Below are 6,443 nucleotides of genomic sequence, written 5' to 3'. Positions count from 1 at the left end.
GAATCAAAATGTTTAACTCAAACACGACTTATATAAATATTTGTGTCATTTTGTTAAACCCTAATGCTGATAAACAAATCTAGATACCACCTACATAACCTATTTAATTATGCGGGTTCATGGATCGCAATAAAAAAATATAAATAATATACATTTAGTTATAATTATTCTTAACTCTCTTCTTTTTATATATATATATATATATATATATATATATATATATATATATATATATATATATGTCTTTTTAATCTAATAAAACAAACGAGTGATGATCAACTCGTAAACTTATTTGCAAACCTGAGTACAACATGTATAATTTTAACTCAAACTTGTTTATCTTCGTATCAGGTTCAAGTCGTGTTGTAGGTAGTTTCGAGACTTGTCACCTTTGCATGTATATATTCGTATTGATACACGAAGTTGGATGTACGACTTTGGAAGTTACAAATTTGTGTAGGTGAACTTAATTGTTTATATAATGTGTAGTCATCTTATTTATATTACTGTAATTTATACTGAGTTATACAATAATTTATATATGCACAAGTTTTGTTATTAAAAATTTGTATTTAGCCACATACTTGAAATTCACAAAAAAATAAAGAAAATGTGATTAGGAGAGTATTTGAGACTTCATTTTGAAATTAAAAATCACTAGTGAGAAAATGAATTTAAAATAAAAATATATTTGTATTAGCTTCTATAGTTGCGAAAGTCAATAAGTTAAAAAGTCTTTAATTTATTTTTGTCTTTTATCTACTTTGTAAACTTAATAAGTCATAAGTTGTTTCAAGAAGTTGGAATTGTAACTTTTTGAAATTTCACTTTCAAAAGGCTAAACAAAAAGTTGTTTTAAATGCATTTTTCTATACCCATACAATTTTCTTTAACTTATTGATTTTTCAAGAAGTTAATAAGTTAAAAAGTTATTTTTCGATGAACAACCAAACACCCTTTAGAATTACTATTTGGTCGTTAATATTTGTTGATCGTCCAAGAACCTAACTCAAAAAATGGTTTGCATGAACACATTGTAATTGTTATATGTTTTCGCTGCTCATAACCTTGTGTTAGTATGCATTAAACTTATTAGTGGTATCAGATCCTTAGTTCAAGATTATTTGCATCGCTAGATCCAAAATGATTTGAGTTAAATCTTATTTGTTATTTAGGGTTTTAGGGTCTAAAAGTTTTATTTTTGTTTCTATATGGTCATTTTTTTTCCTTATTCGCTAAGCTAAGGTTTGATGACCATAACCTTAGAACTAAAGTCGAAAAAGAAACATGGAGAATCAAATAGGCACGATGCACCTCCTCTAGGGTGTGGCACGCCTCCTCTAAGGTGTGGCGTGCCTTTGTTGGATTTAGCTCCTTGAAACCTAACTTGCTCCACAAGTTTTCTAACTTGTCTATCATATTATTCTCTTTGTTTATTCTTTCATTGTTCTTCATGTTCTTCATTTTTATACATATCTACATTGAATACTTGGGAGTGTATTTTTATTGGTATGATGTTGTATGGACATTGTTTGGCCAGAAAACCAAAGAAAACCCACCACCACCACCACCGTGAGGTGGTAGCTGCTACCTTTTGCCGCCGTCTAGCACTATCTTGGAGGCTGTATCGAGATTTTGTATTCTTGTATATGTGTTTGGATTTTTGGAATTATCACTCGGATCGCTGCTGTGTGCGGGTAGCCTGCCGCAGACCGCCGTCGACTACCACTGCCCAATGTGGCAGTGGGTGGTGCCCGATTTATTAAAGATATATTTATTTAATTAAATAATCATCTAACCTTAGGAGTTGGAAACCCTAATTAGGGTTTAGAAAACCGTAATGTCAAGAATCCAAAGTTTTTGGAGTTGGTCGGGACCCGCGTTAAAGCTGTTAATTAAACTTTAAATAATACTTAATAATTCTCTATAATTAACTTAATTCAATATTGGACTTAATGGATTAAGTCCTTAAGGGGTTAAGTGTGGAACAATAGTCCTAGTTATTATTTTATGTGAAAACCCTAGAATCGTGGAGCTCTATTTTGAACAATGACCGGGCACATATTTGGGCTATTGATTGGATTATTATTATTACACCCAAGAATGACTATGTCAACTTTAATTAGTACTAGCCTTAGGTGATTAAGTCCTTAATGGGTTAAGTGTTCTTACTTAACCCTAATCATCATTTTATGTGAATCCCTAATCAACATTTCATGTGAGGTGGTCACTATTGCAAGTGTTTATGACCTGCGATCAGGTATTAACTCAAGTATCTTCTTATAGGTGATTAGAAGTGAGTTGAAGCTAGTAGAGTCCTTCATTGCTACAGTGGTTATCTACGCGCATATCAAGGTGAGTTTCACCTTACTGTACCCGTGGATCAAGGTGAGTTTCGACTTGAAGTGTAGGAATTATTGTGCTTTGACATGGTTTAACAATGTTCCATAAAAGGCAGTCATAAGGGCCATCGTTGGGTATGATATGGAATACATTGGGCATAAATAGTCAAGATGGGATATCTCCCTCTTAATCATTGAGAGTTACACATCTAAGGCCTTACTCAAAGTTGAACACTAAATGAGATTGATCGCGTTCCATATCTCATGTTCAACATGTTGTCTTAGACAAATGAATAATTGATACCACACCTTTAGTAACAATTATAGCTTAGAGCTCCTGGAATTGGCTGTTGATGACATGACACCCTTTATATGTTGTTAGGGATAGTAGTCCATTGGTAGACGTCAACGACTATCTATGTTACCCTGTAATGAATCTTTTTGTCAAGTGGGAGATTGTTCAATCTATATGCTCAAGAATCATTATGAAGTGATATTGTTAATAATATATGATCCTATAGGGTCACACCTTTATCAAGTTGGCACATTTTGTATATTTATTTTTAATGTGATTATTAATAAAAAAATATCAATTCTTGTATTTTAATTAGGGATTTTTTTTTGTGAAAATAATAGTTACAACGGAGTATAACTTGTTATTATTTCATATGGTATGAATTAATAAGCCATGCATAACTTTTTGGACTAGTTGAATCCTTTTTGTCTTTTACCTAAAGACAGTTTATATTTTAGAAACTTTGAGTTTATAAAATTTAAACTAATTCTTTTGTAGCATGAAGTAGCTAAGAGATAAGTTTTATCTCTTTCTTTAGCTTTGTAGGAAAAATTTTGGACAAGCATGGGAGGTTCCTTGTCAACCTAAGAGCTAGTACATACTTTACATTATTATATGGTGTTGTTTTCACTTTTGCATGGGTATATAAAAGAGTGTTTTGCATGAAGTTTTGGCTAGTTTTCACTAGTTTCTTCTATTCTTTCTTTCATGGCCGAAACTTCATCCTTTTTCCTCTTCTTGTCATCTTTTCAAGATTGTTCCAAGATTAGAAGTCCTCTTGATTTGTCTCCTTTAGTTCTTATTTGACTTAAGAACTAAAAGGCTTAAGACACTCAATAATACAAGAAGGAACTAGCATTCAAAGTGTCTTACTCTTGATGGTGCATACACATAGAGAAAACTGTGTTCTTTGATTTTTTGCAATTTTCATCAACACTCTAAAACCAAGTGGGTTCAAAGGCTTCAAAGGTTGTCATTCTAAAAACTCTTTGGTTATTTGTATTTCATTCTAACCTTTATAAATAGATCCTTAATGTTTGGTTTTTTCATAAACTAAAAAAAAAAAAAAAAAAAAAAAAAAAAAAAAAAAAAAAAAAAAAAAAAAAAAAAATTGTTATTTTTTTATAAGACTTCCGTTGCAGTTTTTGTGAAAAACAAAATTATATTTTGTATCAAAATCCATTAGTTGGCTCCATTCTTGACAAAACAAATAAAAACTTCACAGTTCAGACCTCCAATCATGTTCCCAAATCCTTGGATGATCCATTGGATAGTGGCTTCAAGCTAAAGAGTGTAGATGTGCCTAAGACATCTATCTTAGATGAGCCTCCTCTTACAAAAATTGTTGATGGTGTTTTCTAAGCCCGTGGATGATCCATCAGCTAATGCAGTCAAGAAATCGAGTGTATATGCTCCTGAGAAAACTCCCATTTTAGATGAGCTCCTTGAAAAGTTAAAGTTAAAAGTGATGTTCCCGACCAACATCTAATTTTGGATGATCAAACTATGACTCACAACAAACCAGAAGGAGATGTGTCCGGACCGACCAAGGTTTCTCTTAAGAGAATCCTCCCACAGATGTCAATTTTGATGTTGAATTGTGTGTTAACTATTATCTGACCATACATGGCTCCAATTCTATTTAATAATTGATTATGTGTTAACTATTGTGTGACCATACATAGATCTACATGAATTAATCAATGTTAGTAAATTTAGAACTGAATTGCTAATACTATCTTAATTGGTAACCAACAGTAATTGTCATGACTAATTTATAAACCATTGAAGGAAAGTGGATTCGAACTAACAGAAGTGTTTTAATTATTGATTAAATTTGTGTTAAAGAATTGAGTTATTCTAAACTTGCAAACTTAGATAAAAACCCCTTCCTTTAATAGAAATCAGGTTAATTTAATAATAGGTAGATTAATTAGTTAAAAGCGTTCCCTGTGATCGACACCTGACTTACCCAAACTATTCTATAATTTGACTAGGTACACTGCCTAGGTGCATTTTAGTTAGTTAAGTAGTTAGGTTATAAATTTAGAATTAGATGTAGCTATTTGAACGCATCAAGTTTTTGGCGTCGTTGTCGGGGAACTTCGTATTTAATTGTTGATTTATTTGCTTTAAATTAATCGAACCCTTTTGTGGGGAAAAACTTGCAAAAAGTTATTTTTCAGTTTAGTTTATTTTCTTCCAGTGTTGAACTCACGACGTGAGCTTTATAGGCTCACGACGTGAACCCAGTAATTTCCAGTTTTCTTTGTTTTTCTGTTTTAGTTCTGTTTTATGTTTTATTTTTGCTTATTTTTTGCAGAAGTTCACGAACAGATGCTCTAACACACCTTTGGTACCACCACTTGAAGATCCACAGTTATCCCTTCACAAGAAGACGGATAAGAACGCAGGAGTGAACCAAACACCAAAAAAATCATCCTTCAAAGATCTCAAATCAGTCTTTGGAAAGAAGTCAGGAAATAAAGTGGGAGAATCTAGTACATCCTCAAAGGACAAGAACAAGGTTGAAGGCTTTGATCAAAAATCTAACCCACGAGAGTCCGTGTATGAATCCGAGCCCGAATTTACATTACATAGAAGTGAATCCGAACAGGAATCTGATAATGAGATGTCGGATATTGCGGATATGTCCATGGGAGCTTACAAAAAGTAAATTAGAGATGATGCTGGTCCTGGCCTAATACAACTTGCAATTCCTGTAACTGCCCTATTCGAACTGAAATGACACATCCTTGCTGCACTTAGGGATGTACCATTTTCTGGAAAGGATCATAAGGATGCTTACAAGCATTTGGATGAAGTAAATGACATAGCAGATTATTTCAATATCCCAAATGTTCCTAGAGAGACGGTCTTGTTGAGGATGCTACCAGTCACTTTTAAAGGAGCCGCTAAAGATTGGCTAAAGGCACTACCACCTGGTGCAATCACTACTTGGGCTCAAATAGGCAAACAATTTTTAGACCATTTTTGCCCCCTTCACAGATAGCTAAACTCAAAAAGGCAATAGAAAATTTTGAGCAAAATCCAAGTGAGTCACTTTATGAGGCATGGGAGCGCTATAAGGGACTGTTGAGAAATTGCCCTCAAAATGACCTCAATATACAACAAGAAGTGTCAATATTTTATGATGGTGTTAATGTCATGACAAGGCAACTCCTTGATTCTTAAGGACCACTAACTATGAAAAATCTGGGGGAAGTCAAGGAGTTAGTTGAAGAATTTGCTAAGCATTCTCGTGAGTACCACAATCCATGAAATGATGGAGTTAAAGGAAGCGGGGGTGGAAATTATGCAGACATGGTTGTTGTATTGGCCATGGTTAATCCAATGGACAGGAGAATGACAACAATTGACCAGACAATACATGCTATAAGATTTGGATGTGAAAGGTGTAATGGTCCGCACTTGACCAAAGATTTCCACTTAGATGATAATGGGTTTAAAAAAGATCAAGTTTGCTATTTTAGTGGAGATAAATATGATGAAGACTGGAGAAAACCAAAGAATGAGTGGCTGCCATATGATGAATACAATAAGCAAAAAGAAGAAAAATATAAGCAAACAGACCGAGGCATCTACAAAAAAGAGCAACCACCAGCCGAAAAGAAGGTTGACTTCGAAAATATGTTGACTCGATTTATGGAAGCTTCCAAGAAAAGGCATGATGATATTGATCCAATGTTGAAGGAGCACATGAAGATGATGAAAGAATAGCATGCAATGATGATTGATCAGTAATCCTCATTAAGAAATCATCAAGCATCGATCTATAATCTCGA

General features: G+C 33.4%; 1 non-coding gene across 1 annotated transcript; it reads right to left on the bottom strand.

Moving 5' to 3' along the window:
* Nucleotides 1-5,652: 5,652 nt before the first annotated feature.
* On the bottom strand, nt 5,653-5,759 carry LOC145019040 (small nucleolar RNA R71). The gene has a single exon (XR_013667359.1). It is a non-coding gene; the product is annotated as a small nucleolar RNA R71 (small nucleolar RNA).
* Nucleotides 5,760-6,443: the final 684 nt, after the last annotated feature.

Source organism: Lactuca saligna, chromosome 9, assembly GCF_052625555.1.
Source record: "Lactuca saligna cultivar CGN05327 chromosome 9, ASM5262555v1, whole genome shotgun sequence".
NCBI classification, from domain to species: domain Eukaryota; kingdom Viridiplantae; phylum Streptophyta; class Magnoliopsida; order Asterales; family Asteraceae; genus Lactuca; species Lactuca saligna.
The sequence above is the reverse complement of the archived record's forward strand: the minus strand, read 5'-3'. Positions and strand labels throughout refer to the sequence as shown.